The sequence below is a fragment of the Podarcis tiliguerta genome (assembly GCF_965153285.1).
Source record: "Podarcis tiliguerta genome assembly, chromosome: 6".
NCBI classification, from domain to species: domain Eukaryota; kingdom Metazoa; phylum Chordata; class Lepidosauria; order Squamata; family Lacertidae; genus Podarcis; species Podarcis tiliguerta.
The window spans coordinates 68,124,399-68,146,060 of NC_139539.1; the positions used below are offsets into that span (position 1 = coordinate 68,124,399).

At 43.5% G+C, this 21,662-nt stretch overlaps 1 protein-coding gene across 4 annotated transcripts in view; it reads right to left on the reverse strand.

Moving 5' to 3' along the window:
• DDAH1 (dimethylarginine dimethylaminohydrolase 1) overlaps positions 1–21,662 on the reverse strand; it is a 117,019-nt gene that overhangs the window by 55,526 nt on the left and 39,831 nt on the right. For 2 of the 4 annotated variants that reach the window (XM_083445065.1, XM_083445064.1), the window contains exon 3: positions 8,650–8,841. The exons of 1 other annotated variant lie outside the window; for it this stretch is intronic. The gene's annotated coding sequence lies outside the window, so the exon portion shown is untranslated. The remainder of the gene's footprint in view (positions 1–8,649; positions 8,842–21,662) is intronic. One more of the 4 variants, XM_083445066.1, reaches the window with a different exon arrangement.

Genomic DNA, 21,662 nt, shown 5'->3' on the forward strand with positions numbered 1-21,662 from the left:
TGCTTCTTCTCTCGGAGGGCTGCAGGTGAGTTGAGAAGAAGGCAGTTTCTTGTGATGCCTGCACACACCTCACTTTCCCTCTAGTAAGGAGGAGAGTCTGGTGATTAGGTTGAGCTAAAATAAATTTGCTCTGCAAAGTGGGATGAAGTAACTTTCAAGATTTTCTAGGTGATCTCTCCTCTTTATAAAATTCTATGGCAGTGGATGTCAGCTAACAGATACCCCATAATTCTAGCATCTGACTCTCTAGTCCCTCAGTATAAGCGAACTTTTTTTCCACATAATGCAAAACAAAATACACCTATTTTCAACTGAGGGATGATGAAAAATATATGTCCTACAGTATGGCTGGCTACAAGTTATGCATAACTGGACTTGTGACTGATGAGTCCCCTAGCTCATAAAGGTGTTTCAGTGTATGCCTTTTTAAGGGATGTTGGTGGTGGTATTGCCTAGCTAGAAAAGAGGTGGAAGAAAGTTGACAAGTGTGTTTCAATATATAAAATATTGCAAAAGAAGAAACCTTTTGCACTGTGACTAGAAGAAAATGATTTCAGTTGTGGGGGACAATTGGATCTCACAACTTTCTTGCACATTGACCTCAATGAACTGCAGTATCACCTCCTGGATAAAGTGTTAGGCTTTGTTATGTTAGCCACAATCCATATGTATCCTGCAGCTGTCTGAAATGCTTTCCCCTGAAACCAGCTAGAAAATGGAAGCCCCAATTAAGCTGAGGTGTGTACAGTTCAGTCAGGCATTGCACATGTGCAGGAGAGTCAGGTAAGGGACATCGAGTACAGCAATGTAAGAATGCAACTTGAAACACAGCGGGAGGTCAGGGATGGGATGAGCTCATCGCATTTCAAGCTGCTAATGTGTACAGAGTCTTAAATATGGGCTGGAGAGACGTGGATTGACCATTTACCTAAAGTCATGGACTCTGGACTCAGAGGATGGTTTTGACAAAGCCTGAACTTCATGTCCCCATGTGTAAACACATAATAATTATTTTGTTCCAAAGTGCCTGCATTAATTAGACACCGTAATAAGGAGTGACCTAATTCAGAGAGTTGGTGAGAGTAAGAACTGCAAGCGCTCTGCACAGCAAATAAGTTAAAACAAAGTGCATATTGTGACTTCCATTGGCTGTGAACAAGTAGATTTCATTCATTAATTCAACCATTCATTCATTCAGCAATCTATGAAATTTCCCCCTCACTGCACATTTAAATTTGAAAACAAATGTTTAGAATTTTGTCAAAGAGCTGCCTGGGTACAAGAGTTTAAAACTTGGATATGAGATTTCAAGTTATACTTTACAGGCTACTTTCTAACTTTGGATATCTAAGGAGATAGCCATGCTATCTGTGTAGCAGACAAATAGTCTGACTTAAAAGCAAAGGTGAGGAGCACCAATTCTTATATCAAAAGGCCAAACAAGACATGTTGGAAACATGCATTTTCCAATCCTATGATTTCTTCATAACCATATTGTGGGGACTGAGGGGGGCACTTGCAGAGCTGAACCAGTAGGTGAGAGGAGGTGCTCAACCCTCCTCCACTCTCTCAAATGCCCTTTCTGTATTCAATTATTTCCCCCAAACTGAGCTTTTCAGAAATGGAAGTGGGAAGGGGGTTGCTTGAAAGAGTAACTTGGCAGGTGAGTTTTCCATTCCAAGTGACCCCAAAGATAATGAACAGTTTCCTTTGGGCTGCGAAGGCAGCCTTGTTACTTAGAATCCCAGTTATGGTTTAAATATATGTGAGATCCATGATTAAGATTTCCTTTCTTTCAAACATTGGTATCAGGAAAGAAGACACACCCCCCCCCCCACTAAAATCAGGACTAGGTAGAGGGAGGGTTTAACTCTTTCCACTGTATAATTTTCATGTTTGAAAACCACACACCCACAGCACTGGTAACCTGCTATTTGCCCTACATGACCTTTGCATGAATTATGGTGCAACCTCAAACAATCTCCCAAAATTAGTGGGACAAGTTATTCCCACCACCATTTAATCCCAGATAGGCAGCATAGATGAAATAATATTTGCCTATGTGAGCAGTCTTAAATATCCCCACATTTATGCTCATGAGGGCAGACAAAATGTGTGGACCAAGTAATCCTGGATAATCACAACAGAAGCTGGAAGAAACACAAGCACAACCATGGGCATGGCCATTACCTACAAACAAATGTGGACAGTTAACATTGCTGTCTGAACCAGCTCCCAGATATTACAGCTGGAAGATCCTTCAGGAAGAACTGAAACTATCACCGCAACTAGAAACTGTCTGTCATTCTGTGGCACAGCCATTTCTAGGCACACTTCCAGGCCGAGATAATTTGCAAGTGTCACATTACAGAATCAGCTTTACTATCACCTTCAAATGATATAGTGGATCTGCATTCCAATTGTTTCCAGTTCAAATGAACTTGCAGGATCAAAGCTACCACCCTAGCACCAGCCTTCCTCTGAGGCGCACCCTGTTCACCTTCCTGTTCTAACAATTCAGGTGATAAAAAGTTGTCACATGAAAAGATCCTTAGAAGATGCATGGGGTATGTCTGTGTCACCCAATGCGGTTAAATTAACCTGGCATTTTGTCTGCCGCCGTTTTCTACATTCAGATGAATAGCAGTGTCAGCAAAACTGACAGCTAGGCAGAGAAGAAGGGGAGGGGGGGACCGGCTGCCAATGGTGATTGTTTAGAAACCAGTTTTGACAGCAAATCCTGTGTATCCTATGTAACTAGAGGGAACAGGCAATGTTCATAGGCACTGTGAATGCACAGAGTCTAGCACGATAAGATATACTTATATTCCAAATGTGGCTTGGCATGGTGTTGTCATCTAGGGCTTTGTATGTATTTCCAGAAATCTCTTCAAAGGCGCAATAACTCTTGGAAGTTTTGTTTTCAGTCCCTTTTCTAAATATTCCCGTGGCTGAATTCGACATTTTTACCGCAACAGGAAACTGACTTGACACTGTCAATAAAGCTTTCTGCTATGACTGACTCTTTTTAAACAGACCTCACCTGACACATGAGGGGAAAGTAATATTTATTCCTCTTGAACGGTCCACCTTGGAAAATGTTGATTTATTTCCTGAAAATTGCTAATGACTAAATCCCAACTAAACGTGTTGCACAGCAAATCCCAACAAAACGTGTTGCACAGCAAAGAGTCAACCTTTTCTGCAGGCGAAGTAGAAAGGAAAAACCTAGTGGACGTCAAGATGTCAGCCAACTCTGAAACACTGCTTTGTTTGTGCTTGCTTGCCATGACAAATATGGATTTCTAATGGTTAGTATGAGCCTGTTCTGGTCACTTGGTAAGACATGGAGTCAGAACCAAGTTGCTCTTTATTTACTTAAAAATATGTATATCCTATAGCAGCACAAGGTGGCTTACAACCACAGTTAAAATCATAGCAACCATCAGTAATAAAAACAAATTTTCAAACAAGAAAAAAATCCAAATGGCTGACAAATTCAGCTCACAAATTCATTTATCAGGGATGCACTTTAATAAACATCCAGTAAGTCATTCCATAGCCCCATGGCCATCACCAAAAAACCTTGCTCCTTGCCAAGGTCAGCTTACCTTAAACAAGGGTGTAAATAATTTCCCCCCACATTTGTAACCCCCCTTCCTTTACCCTTGATTCATCCCCAGCCTTTGTAAGCTTTTAAAATGGGACTGATAAGGAATTAACACCTTCCGTGCCACCGGATTTTGGTGGAAGAAGAAGAAGAAGAAGAAGAAGAAGGAGGAGGAGGAGGAGGAGAAGAAGAAGAAGGAGAAGAGTTTGGATTTGATATCCCGCTTTATCACTACCCGAAGGAGTGTCAAAGCAGCTAACCTTCTCCTTTCCCTTCCTCCCCCACAACAAACACTCTGTGAGGTGAGTGGGGCTGAGAGACTGCAGAGAAGTGTGACTGGCTCAAGGTCACCCAGCAGCTGCATGTGGAGGAGCGGAGACGTGAACCCGGTACACCACTACACCATGTTGGAAGCAGACACAGACCTGGAGTGAGCAATGGGCTTGACCTTACTATTGGGACTGTGACAATGAATACAGTGTACCTCTGGTTGCTAACGGGATCTGTTCCGGAGCCAAAGCTTGGTTCGCAACCAGAAAGGAACGCAACCCGCATCTGTGCACATGCGGGTCGCAATTCACTGCTTCTGCACACGTGCGTGACATCATTTTGTTTATCTGCGCATGCACGAGTGGTGAAACCTGGAAGTAAATGTAATGGCTTCTCAATAACTCATAACTCTCTCGCAGAAAACACATCTGCTAAGGGCTCAGTCTAGGTTTAGGACAGTCAGACCTCTTGTTACGTTTGCTTCATGATACAGTGGCACCTCTGGTTAAGAACTTAATTCGTTCTGGAGGTCCGTTCTTAACCTGTTCTTAACCTGAAGCACCACTTTAGCTAATGGGCCTCCCGCTGCTGCCGCACAGCCAGAGCACGATTTCTGTTCTCATCCTGAAGCAAAGTTCTTAACCCGAGATACTATTTCTGGGTTAGCGGAGTCTGTAACCTGAAGCTTATGTAACCCGAGGAACCACTATATAATTAGGAAACACAGTGGTTATTTTCTGTTTTGGCTCCATATTCCTTCGCTCAATTTGCAGCAACCTTCTAAAGCACAAAAGGGTAATTATTCTTTTCCTGATTAACTAGAATTAAGCTTAGTTTCTAATAATTGGACTGATTAAGCTGCTAAAGACTGCATCGCTATTTCAGTGAAATTAATAGTACTTATTTCACTGTTAATATGTTTTGGACGGTGGCTGTTGGTTAAGTTAAATGAAAGTCAATTCTAAACGTGTTTATGAGTAATGCAATTATTTTCCCAGGATAAAGTCCCCACCCCCCACCCCAGTTAGTTACTTCCTACAAGATTTTCCTACTAGACTGCTTTACTCAAGACCTGTACTATATTTCAGTACCTGCCCCTGATAAATCCTTACCACTGGCTATCTTCACACAAGCAAATCAAATAATGAAGGTGGGGCGTTGTGTGTTTTGAGCCAGTTTCAAACTAAAAGGTGAGATGAGAAGAGGCAAGTGGATAGCAATGCAGGAAGAATTTGCATTTGGGGGGGACCTGCAGGAAACTTTACTGTGCAAGAAGCTCTACCGGAATCCTCCTTTCCTCTGATCTCTGCCTGAAATCTCACTTGCAGCAGAAAAAGGGAGTTAGATTTGTGTGGGCTGCACCACACGATAAGACACATTTCTGAATGTTCCCTGCCAAACGACAACAAACAAACCAATAACCTAGCCTATCCAGGTGCACAGCTTTCAGCTCAGCCAACTGTTCGTTGTGCTGCTTTTCTGTTTTTAACATTTCAGGAGAGATTTCAAAAATAGAACAACCCAATTTCTGTAGTCTGAAGCAGGACATCACATACCTCGCGGCCCTGATACCTCGGTTTCCATTCCATTCTGCTCCAGTGCAAACTACTGCTCTTGCAGTGTTAAGCTGGCACCATGAGCACTCCTCCTCCACTCCTTTCACAGCCTCTAAAAGCCTTCGGGGGAATGCATGTGCTGCACAAGGGCTCCCCCCCACCCCGAGCTTCTACATAATTTCCCATGGCTCCTGCTGCTGCCCTGGTGCAAGGGGAGAAAGATCAGCTCTCAGCGCTAAAGCATGTGGATGAGGTTTTTCCCTCTGTGCCACTGCTGGGAGCGCAGCATCAAAGCAAAAACAAAGAACCGAAACACTCAAGCAAATAAACAGAAGGTGCATCTGCCCCAGCTTACTGTTGCATGACAGGACAATTAATTCAGCTGTAGGAGTGAACACATTTTCAGTTTTGTACCATGTGCAGTTTTACGCAGGAGAGACAATCAGCCATACTCAGTGGACTCTAGGGGTCTTCACTGCCTTTAAAATTGTATCCAGTACAGTTTAACCGCAGGCTTAAATGTTAAGGATCTACAGAACTTCTGTTTCCCCTATTCATCTGACTTTAATCCAGATAAGATTGTAATTATTTATAATTCCTGCAGCACTCTGGGCACACAAGAACAGGACCTTCATTCCTAATCACAACTGTATTAAGTAAGGTACGATTCAGTAAAGTCAACGGGACTTTGTTTTGTGCATGAGACTTCTCTAGAACAAATAGGGACGTCCTATTCATCAGTAATCATAATTTTACTAAGTATACCCCACCCATCTGACTGGGTTGCCTCAGTCGCTCTGGGTTGCTTCCAGTATATATAAAAACATTAAACATATTTAAAAAAAAATGCCTATAAAGGGCTGCCTTCAGATGGCTCAGGGTTCAGATAATTCCATACCTTCCATTGCTCAGATGAAAATAGGGACGTCCTAAGAGAAAGCGGGGCATTCCGGGATAAAACCAGAAACTGGGGTAGCTTCTGTAAATCTGGACTTTCCCTGGAAAATAGGGACACTTGGAGGGTCTGTAGTACAATACCAGCGCAGGGGGCAGGCCTGGTTCATAGGACTTGAGCAAGAAAACATTGTTTTCCTCCATTTGCTCTCTTGGAACCCTTGGCGCCAGATCTCGTGTCCCACAGACAGTGCAGAGCAGAAGACAGAAAGGTTCTGACCAAGACCCTGAGTGCTATGCTGCAAACCAGATTCTATCAAGCACGGCTTGATGGAAGACCAACAAGAGCACTGGATTTCCTGACTAAATTATTCAAACGATCCCTCTAGATTAGAAGCTGAAAGTCAAAACTGGCAGCAGCACCAAAAACTGATAGGTTTGGCAGAAATGTGCAAGATTATCTGTATTATTTTCTGCGAAGCAAACACCACTCTCTGCGGAGGCAGAAGCAAAAAATAAATTATGGTCTCTGTCAGCTGGTGTTAATGGCTTCCAGTAACACTACTACAGTGACTTTGGCCAAGGTGACGCCATTCTGAATAAGCCTAGAATCCATTGTGAATTAGTTAATTTGTCTAAAGCTCTCTGGAGACGAAAGCCACTAAAAGCGAGGAATTATTTAAATGTCATGGAGATTAAAGTAATGTGAGAAAGTAAATTTGCACATTCTTTTTTTTTTTTTTTTTAAAAAAAGCCTATCCAAATTTCAGGGAATCAGTCTTATGTTTTTACCAGTAACGTTTTCCAGAGCCATGTTCGTCTGGTGCAACAAAACGGGAGACTTGTGGCACCTTAAAGACTAACCAATTTATTGTGGCGTAAACAGGGCTGGATTAACCATTAAGCAAAATGAGCATGTGCTTAGGGCATCAAGAGAAGGGGGACACCACAGAAATTTTCCATTGACAGATTTTTAACATTAATGGTCACAAATTGCTCAGCTGAGCGTGCATTTTCTCAGTTGAAGTATATTTAAAATCCGAACAGGAGAACGGCGCAACAAGGCACCACAGAGCAGCAGTGCCGGCAGCAAGAGGTATGGTAGGTAGCACAGGCAGGGCAAGGTGGCCCTTCCCACTTCACCTCAAGCAGTGAAACAGGACACACCACCCCTCAATTATGAGTATGGTGGATACAAATAGTTGAGAGTGAATTTTGTATGAGGGAGAGTGCTAAGGATGTGTTTGGGAGGTGTTACTGAGTGGTGGGGTTAGTGGGGGTGCACCTTCTACCTTAATTATTTTGTTTAACCACTAACAATGTGGGGTTTTTTATTGCATTTCTAAGTTTGAGTCTTATTCACATTTTTTAAAAATATACAGTATATGTTTCAGATAACAGTTTGTTTTCTTGTTAATAATGCTGCTTTAAATGTGGGTCTTTGTTGTATTTTGTACTCTAGTTTCATTTGTAATGTTTCACATTGATATATTTTAATGTTTCATTTCATGTTTCAATTTATGTTGTAAACTGCTTGGAGATATAGGTAGGGTGTGTGTGTGTGTGTGTGTGTGAAAGAGAGAGAGAGAGAAATGTACCATATTTTTCCATGTATAAGACTGGTTTTTTCCTAAAAAATAATGTCCAAAATTTGGGGGCGTCTTATACATAGGGGCCATCTCTCCCCATATTCTTAAATTGGAGTCACCAGGGTGTCTTATAGACGGAAAAATACGATAAGTTGCTATTGAAATGGTCTAGATCAGGGTTTCCCAAACTTGGGTCTGCAGCTGTTTTTGGACTACAATTCCCATCATCCTGACCACTGGCCCTGCTAACTAGGGATGATGGGAGTTGTAGTCCAAAAACAGCTAAAGACCCACGTTTGGGAAACCCTGGTCTGAAATAATTATCACAATTAAAGAAACCAGCCACCCCTGACTACTGGCCATGCTGGCTGGGGCTGATGGGAGTTAAGAGTCCAACAATAATTGCAGGGCCTCCGATTCCCCATCTTTCCCCTTCATCTTTGCATACCAAACACGTTGAATCGCTCTTCATGTAAATGAGACCAGACTCACGGCTGACGAGAAGAAAGGCTCGTCAGGGAGAAAACTGTCTGGTATACTTACAAAATGTTACTAATTGCAACAAAAATAAGTAAGCGGGGGAGGGGGGAATCACACGCAAAGAGTTATTCAAAGGAAACATGTGGGCATTCACATCCAGAGATAACGATGCCATCTGTTCAACGCCACCATCGTTTTTTTTAAATGTTCTGTCTTAATAACACCTCTCAAAATAGGTATAGAAGATTACCTTTCACAATGTGCAGTATGTCTTCATCTATGTTGGTGAAGCACCGCAGATTTTAGTGTACGATGTTCTATAAAAGTTCCACAGTCATTTCCAAGAGCGGGTTTCGGGCGGTTGATTCTGGCATTTGCAAGCAAATAGAAGCTTCGGGATAGGGGGCAATGCAAATCCCGTTTGGCGTTCCATGACCTAAAACTTAAAGGAAAAGTGGAGGGAACTCAATTGCTTAGGCATTTCAATTAAAACAAACAATGGCATTAGGTATTTTTCGGCCCTCTTGGCAAGGGGCTACACGTGTTGTTTTATTTTTGCCCGATTTAATGTTTTAGTCACAGTAAGTACTATTACTGGCATTTTGCGCTGCTTAAAATATCTCAGCAGTATTTATCTGAGGGTGGGCTGTTGCTAAGGGCACAATCCTATCTCCTGGCTGGCAGCAGAGGGGATTTACAGGGTGGTGGAGCCACCGCTTGCACCCACAGCTCCTCTGATTCCAGTGTCCAGGGTGGAAGGTGAGAAGGCAGGAGAGGTCTACAAGTTTGCTGCGAAAGTTCCAGGCTGATACAGGAAACAAGCCTGAATTGGGCCCCTTGCCACAGCTTGCAGGTACCTGGACTGGCTTAGGATCCAGCAGACCTTTGGCTAGCTCAACTGCACCCACTCCCCACTCTGAAAACAGCTAATAGAACCTTGACTTCTTCTGTTCTCTTTGAATGCATGAACACTTGGGACATCAGAATTTGATATACCAGTCTTCCTCCTCTGCATTCACCAAAACTTCCAAGCAACAGAGTACAGGATTAAGGCAATCAGGATGGGGCTGTGCAGACAGGAGTTACACAGAGCTCGCTAAGATGGCAGGCAAGAGCTGAATAGGACTGCAGAAAGGAAGCAGCGGATGCAGGTGAATCAGGTGATGAGTAGAAGGAACAGTCATAGAATTACAGAATTGTACAGTTGTAAGGGATGAGGGTCATCTGGTCCAAACATGGGCGGTGCTGTGGGTTAAACCACAGAGCCTAGGGCTGGCTGATCAGAAGGTCAGCGGTTCGAATCCCCATGACGGGGTGAGTTCCCATTGCTCAGTCCCTGCTCCTGCCCACCTAGCAGCACATCAAAGTGCAAGTAGATAAATAGGTACCGCTCCGGTGGGAAGGTAAACGGCGTTTCCGTGTGCTGCTTTGGTTCACCAGAAGCGGCTTAGTCATGCTGGCCACATGACCCGGAAGCTGTATGCTGGCTCCCTCGGCCAGTAAAGTGATACGAGTACCACAACCCCAGAGTCGTCCATGACTGGACCTAATGGTCAGGGGTCCCTTTACCTTTACCTAAGGGTCATCTGGTCCAAACTTTTGCCCAACGTGGGTCTCAAACCCACAACCCTGAGATTAAGAGTCTCATGCTCTACCAACAGAGCTATTCCAGCTCATTTTCCAAAGTGATCTTAACCTGGTACCATGGAGGGGCAAGAGATCTGGGGACAGTGCAACTGGAGAAGGAAGTAGATGTCATTACCCAAATCATTGCCCACTCAGTCACTGTGCAGCCTTATGGCTATGCTTCCATGCACATTCCCACCATTTGCTGCGCATCTTGCTTTCTCAGAAACTTAGCCGGGCTGTTCTCAGCACAAAGCACTTCCTGAATTGCTATGCATGTCCAGGCTCCCGCTAGGAAATCTTTTCACATCTAGAATGCCTCATTTTGGGATTGCATATGAAGCCCACACTGCTAAAGAGGAAGACAAAAGAGGGGGGGGGAAGAGTGCAGTATTTTCTGCTCCCCTTCTTTCCACCAAACAAGTTTGTTTTGGTTATACATACGCAAGGGCAAAAGGTACAAAAAGTCATAAAAGGAGCGAATAATTTGTATCTCATTTAAGGGACTGTTCTTTCATCAGTTGGACTACTTTAGTACGTTTCAGAGCCTTGCATAAATTCTGTCACAAAGGTTTACTTAAGAGCCAAACTCATTTGCTTTAGCCGCAACGCACAACGGATTTTCTCCAGAACAGCCTAGTAATTAAAGCAATTGGGCCTGATCCAAAGTTAATGGGTTGCAATTCTATTGCAGCCTTTTCACCTGCACAGACACTGTATTTATGTGGCACTTACTCCATTGTAAATTCGGTAATTGCCATCTGTCCCCAGTGACATTTTAGGCAAGTTGCAGTCAAACTCTGGCTGATCCTCTCTCACTTGTAGCAAATCCGCTTCCACTTTTGGCAAGACACTCAAGAGAGTGGTACCTAATGAGTGTGATCCAAAGCTGTGCACGTGAGCAGAACTCGCACCTTCGGCTCTGGAATGCGAGAGCCCCACAGGAACACAGATAGCATAACTGGCCATAAATGAGCATAGAGAAAGCTGTCACTCCTGGCTGCCTTCCTCTTTGTTAGATCATCATGGCAATGTTTGGAACTAGCTCAAGTGATGTAACTAAGACAGTAATGCCAAGTCAGACCATTGGTCCATCTAGGTCATGAACTCACAGTGGGTCTCCAGGATCCTATCTGAGTCCTACCTGAAGATGTCAGAAAATGAACATGGAACCTTGCTCTTCCACTGAATGACCCCAAATCTTAGTATTAGGAGAAAGGAAGTGAAAGGGATGCTTATCTCCACATTCTCCATGCCATGCACAATTCGATAAACACCTCTTGCATCTCCCACATTATTATTATTATTATTATTATTATTATTATTATTATTATTATTAAACCTAAAGAGCCCCAAATGCTTTTCCTTGCAGGGAAGTTGCTCCTGGGTCTCTTGTCCTGCAACTTTTCCAACTCTACAATGCTCTCTTTGGGCTAAAAAATGTGGCACTGAGAATCTCCCCCTTTTATTAATTAAGCTTTTTAACAACAACAAACAACAACAACTTGACCAAATATTTGGGAAATATCTGTGACTATTCAGGGCATGTATGTTTACCACAAAATTTGCATGTGAGAACTGTAAGAATGAACACGTCCAAGCAATGTTGTACTAGAGTGCACAACAAGCTATGTTCGAATCAGGAACCAAGGTGTCGAATCAGGAACCAAGGTGATCTCTCTCTCTCTTTCACACACACACACACACACACACACAGAGAGAGAGAGAGAGAGAGAGAGAGAGAGAGAGAGAGAGAGAGAGATATTAGATCTCTAAATATCTTGCAAGGTCATTTAACATAACAAAAAAACTAACGCAGCGCAATATGAGAAAAACAGAGGGAAACTTCTGAAACAGGAGCTCAGCTAGGAAGGGAGAGTAGGAATTATCCACTGCCCAAGCTAATGGGAGAGAAGCAACCGGTATGATACAGACAAGGGACAATTGGCAAAGTTCCTAAGAAAAGTTTGCTTCCTATACACAGGAAAGTGAAATGTAATTTGGCAGAGATTTATGAAAATTTTGATTTTGAAGGGGGCTCACTTCAACAGTTCCAAAGCAAATGAATATCGTCCAAAGCATTTTTTTTAAAACTTGCTCAGGGTACATAAGGGTAAAAAAAAGGTAAAGGACCCCTGGATGGTTAAGTCCAGTCAAATTCGACTATGGGGTGCTGTTGGTTTTGCCATCATTCCAAAATCCAAAGCAACATGCTTCTCTTTCAGTCCTCATCCTGTCCTGAAATTGGCACACTCCATCACTGGACATGGAAAACAGAAAAAGAGTAGCTGATAGATTTTCCTTTCCTTTCCTCCCCCTTTTACATGTGTGATGTAAAAAGTAACTATCAATTTTGATTCTGAAAGCATGCTCATGTTTAGGAATATGGATGAGAAACCATTTTCCTGAGCATTAATGATTACCGCTGTTTGCTGCTGAACACACATTCAGTAATACGCAGTTTCAAGCTGATGACTCACAGCCCCAGTCTCAAAGCTTTATCGAGCACAATAGTAGTTCAGTGCAAGACAGGTGATTCATTAACATAATTGTGGGGCTACAAATAAAACAAATGGTGGCTAAATCCCTTAAGTGTTCGCAGATATACAGTATTTGGCTTTCTGTATTATTGTGCCAAATGGGAGGAAACAGAGCTAATTCAACAGAAACAACTACATTGCAAGAGTTTCCAAGCTTGATATCATGTACTTAATGCAACGTCTTCTGCCTCTACACAAAACATACAGCATTTCAAGTCATTTTGGAGAAGCTGAATCCAGTTTTCTTTCTTTTCAGAACAGAATGCCCAAGTTTACAATTGGCATTTTGTTAAATTTACTGCCGTAGTCTGACGACGTAAGCCCTTGATTTTAATTTAATATAATAGATATCCTCACCTCCACTGCCTTTATGGGAGAGAAACAGGGATACAGATTTTTGTTCCTAATTCTGAGCCATGATTTTTGAAAGTGTGGCACTGGGACAGATGTAGGATTCTGGAGGTCCCCCCCCCCCCCCCGCAACTAAAGGCAGTTTGGTGGGGGGCTTAAGCAGCTAAGGGGAGATGGAATGCAGCATGCAAACAATGCTTTTCCTAAATCATCTTCTCAGCTGAATCACAGAATCAGACTAACCCACATGGCTTTTTTAAAGTCGTCTTTTAAACTGCCCACAGTGTATCTAAAAGGATAGCACCGCCATCCTTCATAAAAGTGTCCCCCAATAACATTTTTCTCACACTCCAGTTTATACAAGATCACACCTTATGAATATGGATCTAGCCTGTTATTCTAATTACTTAGTAGAGCTTAGAATGATCAACTCATTTATAGATTATCTATTAAAACTATGTTTAAAAAAATATATATCCCTACGTGGGTAAACTTAATTATAAGCAGAACGGGATGATTAATAGAAAGCTAAGTTAAGACCAAGGGGAATTCAAAAGACCATGTTGGGCTTTTGTTGGGCTTCCAACAAGCTCCTCTGCTGACTGCTGTTCACCTTCTTGTATACCTCACTGTTCTCTGGAGCTGCCCCCTGGCTGAAGATCTGAAGCATGGACAACCACACGCCTATGTTTTTCCTTTGTGCATCAGGTTGCCTACTAGGGGCAATTGCAGACTGCCACTATTTTGCAGGTAAGATTCAATCGCATACTGTTGCATCTAGGTACAGGTAAAGGGACCCCTGACCATTAGGTCCAGTCGTGACCGACTCTGGGGTTGCAGAGCTCAGCTTGCTTTATTGGCCGTACAGCTTCAGGGTCATTCTGGCGAACCAGAGCAGCGCACGGAAACGCCGTTTACCTTCCTGCCGGAGCGGTACCTATTTATCTACTTGCACTTTGACGTGCTTTCAAACTGCTAGGTGGGCAGGAGCTGGGACCGAACAACAGGAGCTCATCCCATCGCGGGGATTTGAACTGCCGAACTCCTGATCGGCATGTCCTAGGCTCTGTGGTTTAACCCACAGCGCCACCCATGTCCCGACTGTTGCATCTACTTCGTCCCAAAAATCAGACTGTTGGGAGATAAGGGAAGTGACAAGAAACCACTTAAACTAGGTGAACTAACTACATATAGATGGGGTGGAATTTGGTAGTGAAATGTTATCTTCTTTTGATGCAAATTATATAGTAACTTTTCAGATGCACATATCTTTTGCATACATCACTTCCTACAGCAACAAGGTAGAAGTTATTTTTTCATCATTTTAGAAGGTGGTCAGTTTTTGTCCCTTAATGCATGTGGCACGTCCGGTGTTTGATCACTTACATTAATATACCTCATCAAAGAGTACCAGACTGCAAAATAAAATAAAAATAAATCCTTTGGTTTTGCTTTCCCCTTTAAAAGTAAAAAAAAAAAGCCAGTTTTTCTGCCATGAAGACATTCCAGATTCTATGGAGCCATCCTTCAAATGAAAAGTTCCTCCCAGTTCCCAGTGCTTAGCTATCTTTAGTCTAGCTGCCATTAGTTCTCGCCCCTTCCAGAGCAGGATTAAGAAATCGCAAATCCTGAAGGTTTTCCTGCAATGCAGCAGTCTTAAGACCTTTCTATAGTGTGGCTCTGCAGACTTTAGAAAAAACACACCACTACCCATATCTGTTGCAGAACAAGTGGTTCAAAAATCCCCCTCCCCCCACACTCTCCTCCCTTGCATAACCTCACAGTTCATTACTAGGAAGGTAGAGAATGGAACATCCCCCCACCCCAACCCCCGCAAGGAAAAAAAAAAAAAGTCAAATGTCAAAAGGACATGCTGTTTTCCAGAATGGAAACTCCAAGAGTTGGACTGAAATAATTGAAAAGTTGCTGAAACAGGAGACTTGCAGTTAATCCTGAAGATGGAGCTAAACCTTCCTGGAAAAGCTACTGCACTTGGTATCCTGCACTGTGGTAAACCAGAGTATTCAAGGGTCATTACTAATTACCATAACATCCCACCACTTACTGTGTCAGGCGCACAACCCATTCAACAAAAGCCACACTTAAAGGCAGAATGTTTAGCTTTAAGTTTTAAGTAGTTTGAAATACATTTTCCAACCACCAGTTCATTGCGAGTTGTTTTTTCCGCAAACTACCTTCCAGTCCAACACTAAAAATAATATATATATATAAATACCCCAACCAGCCACCTTATATAATTTTAGGTTGGATAAGAAAGGACCTGTGCTTTGACGGTTACATACGTTATTTATTTATTCATTTAAATGAGGCATTTCCTTCAGCTTGCTACTTCCCAATCTAAGGACATGCTTCTTTATTCCCACTTTCCACAATTCTGATTTTCTCTGGTTATTCAAACAGCTCTTGGGAATAGTGTTAGAACTAACGTTAGCTAACCAGTTACCAGTTAGGACCAAGCTGCTGGTACAGGAGCTTGCATTCATCCTGCGCAGCAAAGTCATTTCCGATTAACCAGCCAAACTAGGCTATATATTCTGGTGTGCACACACCTCTCTACCAGAATATTTCTACCACCACCTCATGCACCCATTCAAGGGAAGTGCATCCTGTTTCGCAGGCAAAACAGGAAATGCTGCCCCACTCCCACCGTGCCTCCCTTTGCCACAGCGCCTCTTATTTAGGTTGCACGGCAGCAGCAGGTTCCAGTGAGATCTCGCGAGGTTTGGGTGAGATCTCACCAGTGCTGGCACCACTTCTCCACCAACAGCAGAGGCGGTGGGGTGCCCACGGGTGGGGTGTCTCGGGATGGGGTGGGGCGGGTCTTCTACCTCCTGAGCAGGCTGCTTCACTCCGTCTCATGGGTGGGCCAGCTTTGCATCCACCTACCCAGAAACTTCATACGAGTTGGGCATAAGAAGCTAACAAGAGGTCTGCTGGAACAGGCCAAATTCTGATCTAGTCCAACATTCTGTTTCATAGTGGCCACCCACGTAATAAATAATAATAATAATAATTTATTATTTATACCCCACCCATCTGGCTTGGCTTCCCCAGCCACTCTGGGCGGCTTTCAACAAAATATTAAAATTCAGTAATGCATCAAACATTAAAAGCTTCCCTAAGCAGGGCTGCCTTCAGATGTTGTCTAACAGTCTGGTGGTAGTTGTTCTCTCTGACATCTGGTGGGAGGGTGTTCCACAGGGTGGGTGCCACTACCGAGAAGGCCCTCTGCCTGGTTCCCTGTAACTCAGCTTCTCGCAGTGAGGGAACCGCCAGAAGGCCCTCAGCACTGGACCTCAGTGTCTGGGTAGAATAATTATATTTATACCCCACCCATCTGGCTTGATTTCCCCAGCCACTCTGGGCAGCTTACAGCATATACGAAAACACAGTAAAACATCAAACATTAAAAACTTCCTGATTAAGCTGCATTCAACACAGCACTAATGTGAATGTTTCATTGAAACAGTATTCCCCACACCCCACTCTCCTCCCCCACCCACAAGCCCTTAAATCTCCAGGGCAGATTTTGGGACAGCACAGAGTATTGCCGTAGTCCCCAAACAGAACATAAGAGGTAGGCTTGCCTGGAGAAAGATTCAGCACACAAAGTTAGGTCCGTTTCGAGTGTTGGGCCAACAGCAAACCACATAGTCAGACAACCCGGAGAGGTCAGGGAATCTGATGATCATGAAGCCAGGGGTCCAGATGGGAAACAGGAAGCAGCAAGGTAGGGCTGGGAACCACAGGTGTTGTTTCCAGCACCTGACTGTTGCTGAGAGCTCTATTTAAAGTTGAAGCCAGCTTGGTTCTCATCATCAGTGCCTTCTTCTCAGTGTCCTTGAAAGCTGATCAGCTGCAGGTGGTCCCTCTGCCTTCTTCCCCTTCAGGCTGCTGTTCAGCAGGTGAAGCTGACTCTTGGCCCATGGCAAGTATATGCAGGGGAATGGGGGGGGGGAGGGATCGCTCTGTAGTATCGCTAGCCCTTGCACTGCTGCAGGAACTTAGTTAAATACCACCCAATCTTCCCATACAATGTGACACAGGAAATGAGCAGAGTGTGTCCAACTGACTGATCCTTGCAATACTTTCACCACTTAACATGGGGCTAGGGAAGAAACCCTCACATGCCAACTTCCCTTAGCCCCAGCTAGTGTTGCAAAAAATCATGGGGTTGAATCCAGCATCTGGAGAGCCACAGGTTTCTCAGCTCTGTCTTGAAAGATGCAAGCACAGTATATTTGTGAAGACATGCGTGCCCAAATTCTCATTAAATACATAGAGAAACAGCAGTTGCATCTGGCTTGATCATAACATTGCTTAATAGACTGAGATACGAATGAGCCTCCTGCGCCTGCATGTGCCCTTTGTGCAAGCGAGAAAACAAGCCAGGAAGCTGCAGTTGATCATAGCTTCCTGCTACATCCAAACCAGGAAACTGTGGTTAATGGCTTCCACACAAGCCAGGACATTAAGCCAACTTGAAACCATGACTTTATATCCTGCCTTGTATGGAAGCCATTAACTGTAATGTGGGTGCGGGAGGCTCATTCGTATCTCCGTTTAACGGGCAGCCATTGTTCATTGCTGCTTCCTGGCTTGTTTACCTGCCGAAATGAAGGGGAGGAGCAAAACCATTGTATGCGGTTGCATGAAGTTCATTTGTATTTTGGCTTATCAAGCTGAAATACGATCAGTGGGAAGAGTGTGCAAGCTCAATGTGACAGCCCAATTTGTTATCCATTCGTTATCCATTAGGCATATGTCCAGTGTCAGGGGGACAAACTGTCCTGAACGCTACACTAAGTATTTGCAAAATGGGTGGCTGGTGTCAGGAGCTCATCCTACTCTCGAGTAGGACCCTGGCAGAGACACATGCCCGACTGGCATGTTTCCTCCCTCCTGGTCGATCGGGAGCTTCAAAAGCTTTCTTCTGCCCGAACATCACAGTGACTGATGCCAACAGACATTGGCACACTTAGGGATCCGCAGAGTCTTTGCAGTTGCGTAACAGACCTCAGCAACTGAGCATTTTGGCTAATCTACTTTATTTACATATAAACACACACAGTGCACTCCAACATGACTCCCCCTCTCTCTCTAGCATCAGACAGCAAAGAGAAAAAGAACGAAGGACAATAATCCCACTTCACGGAACACAGTAACACAAACATCCTGTCTCCGTCACTTCCCACTGTGGAGTCAAAACACACACAGTCATGTGATAGACAAAAATCCCATGGCTGCAATCATGGAGCAGGAATTCTAACAGTTGGATGGGCTGGTGGGCAAAGGAGACACTGAGGCACCATGCAGAAAGTGGTGACTTGTAGAGTGTAATCCAATAGGTGGATTCTTAGTCAAGAGAAGAATTCCATTGGTGAGTCATCTTGGAGAAATATCTTGACAACCACAAACTTTAGATGGCAAATGGAATAGAGTATCTGTTTGTGGCCACATTCCTCTCCAAAGTCACTTTGTCATTGCCACTAGTATGAGCGACAACAGAGCACGCCTGTCCAAACAAGGTAATGTGCTGAGACCCAAAGAGTTATTTTTAAATACTTGTGCACAAATAGCAAACTTAATGTGCTGGATGGACACCTGCCACCTCCTCCTCAACTGTGTCCACCTCCCATTTAGAGTGGTACCTTGGTTCTTAAACATCTTGGTTCTCAAATGCCGAAAACCTGGAAGTGTTCCGGTTTTCAAACGATTTTCAGAAACCGAACGTCGGATGCAGCTGTCAGCTATTGTTTCTGGGGCACCTGCACCAATCAGAAGCTGCGCCTTGGTTTTCGAACATTTCGGAAGTCAAAGAGGCTTCTGGAACGGATTAAGTTTGGTGCTTTTGTTTTTGCTATTTATTCTGCATTTTTGTTTTTGAGGCTTTTTCGGTTCATTTGTTTTTGTGACTGTGTGGAATCCAGTTCAGCTGCTGACTGATTGATTGATTGATTGATTGACTGATTGATTGTGTGACTGCGGAAATGGATAAAAGCCTCCCATCCAAACAGTGACTATCATCAGTGCAGCTAAGAAAAAAATAATACTTTCAATTTTTATCATCTACAGTACTGTTTTGTTTATTTTATAGTACAGCACATTGATTATTGCTTTCATTTAATGGATCAATGGTCTCGTTAGATAGTAAAATTCATGTTAAATTGCTGTTTTAGGGGTTGTTTTCAAAAGTCTGGAATGGATTAATCCATTTTGCATTACTTTCCTTGGTTTTGGAATGCTTTGGGTTTTGGAACGGATTAAGTTTGAGAACCAAGGTACCACTGTTCTTGACTCTGCCAGGCTCCATCAGCACCAACTCCTAGAGAAAGAAGGCAAGGTTGGTGGAGATTATTGTTCCTCCTCCTCGCTCCTCCTACTGCTCTCTTGCTCAGAGAGGGCAGGTGAACAGGCAACAAAAACAAGGAGGGGGACCAAAAGAGCCAGGAGTCTCCAAGGATTGGCAGTGCGCCCCCCCCCCCTTTAGAGGCACCTCGGCCTGGAGATCAAACACAGCCTCCCAAGCCATTCTATTTGATTCCCAGAAGTCTCCTCAGGCCACACCTTTTCTCCTCAGCCTGCACTCTTGTTAATAAGTGCATCTGCCTTGAAATGGTATATTATAGAAAAGTGCACAAATGCGGGGGGAAATTGTATGCAAACTCAAGTGTACTTTGGGAAAGGACAGATTGTCTCAATCAACAAATGGCAGACAAATCGTGTAATAGTTAAACTAAACTTTAGCAGAATATATGCCGGAAATAAACTGTTTCCAGCCCTGCCTTGTCATATAGCACAACTCAACAATCCCAAATTGAATCCTGACCTACACAGGCTTGACTATTCATCTTTTCACCACGTACTGCAAAATTACTCCTTTCAGTACATAAATTAGCCCATTAAATTTTTTTCACACCTCCCTCCCCCTTTTGTTTATATATTTACATTGTTAATCCATTTAAAACATGTATATACTGCATATACAACATATTCTATATAAAATTCAACAAGAAATTAGTTAGTATAAAACAGTAATCCACTCTGACAGGTTACATCTTATGTTTTTTGTTTCTCAGGGTTCAGAAATGAACCCATTCCCCTTGCCATCCAAATTGTGATAATTTGGTATGGAGCACCCCTGTATCTCTGATCTGACCAAATCTCCAAATCTATACCCATAGCTTTAGAAAAACAGGCAGAGGGTGTTGCTTGGGTAAAAGGAAAGCAACACAGTCACCGAATGACCCATGCAGTGTGCTGAATAGATAATTGGAGGGTGTCTTCTCACATTTTGTACTCAAGTAAAAATATACCAGTACAAAATATGTGTTCTCCACAACAGTTGCCAAGGGCACACAAGCATTTTTCCATTTGAAATACACAGAAGTTGCCTCCAGCTTTCTGATTCCAGCATACTTGTAAGTCTTGGTCGCATTGATCTATGTGGGGCTCTGATATTTTGTGTGGATCGGCACTGGCAGGTGATAGAGGCCTTATGAAACAGCTTTCTATCTTAGATGAACATTATCCATCTTATTACTCAGGACACGTGCCATGTCTCCTCAGACATCCACAATGGTTTCCCATTCCCTTCCACACCAGCGCTTTGCCTCAGACTTTTTTACTGTCACTTATTTTCTGTTATATCTATGGCCTCAGGTCACCAACTCTGCCATCCTCAGTTGTCCAACTACCTCAGCCTTGTCTCTTTCTCTGTACTTAGAATTACATCCCAGAACATCTACGGAGATACATCTCTCTTGTTTAAAATTCCTCCTCAAATCCTACCTCTTCCAGGAAGGATCTGACTTAACCATTGAACCCTCACTACCCCAACTGAAACGAAACGTGGATAGCTCAGCCGGTGTGAGACTCTTAATCTCAGGGTGGTGGGTTCGAGTCCCATGTTGGGCAAAAGATTCCAGCATTGCAGGGGGTTGGACTAGATGACCCCTGCGGTACCTTCCAGCTCTATAGTTCTATTCTGTGATCTGTACTGATTCACATGGTGAAAACACAGCTAGTAGTTTACTGTGAATGCACCAAACTGGGTTCTTTTGCACCTCCCTGGTAGTATGCAGAAGAAACAAACCATGATCTCTGGCTTAGCATTGCGTCCAAATGAGGAATTGTGGTTTGCTTTGCTTCAAAAAAAACTCCATGATGATAAACTATGGAACTCACTCCCACAGGAGACGATGGGGGCCACCAATTTGGTTGGTTTTAAAATAGAATTAGACAGATTCATGGAGAATAAGCCTATCAATGGCTACTAGCCAACTGGGCAACGCTCTGTCTCCATGCCTATATATTTGTGAACACCACTTGCTGGAAACCACAGGAGGGGGGGGGAAATGCTCTTGTGTTTGGCTCTTGCTTGTGGGCATCTGCTTGGCCAATGTGGAAGCAGGATGCTGGACAAAATGGGTCATTGGTCTGATCCAGCAGGCTCCTCTTATGTTCTTATAATAACACATCTTACTTGCTAGAACTGAAGGTGGCAATTAGGAGATGTATGGAAATCTTTAAATTTCAGTACGGTTGGAATTTAGCCTACTGTACAAAGCAAGAGTCACATCCATCCATTCCTCTTCCCACTTTTGTCCTTGCCCGTCACTGGCCTATGGATTGTTCTGAGAAGGGTTCCCCACCATGCTGTGTAAATGCTACACTTGCATCTTCATCCCTTCAGTTCATCCCCTTAGTTTTCTTCTCCACTATC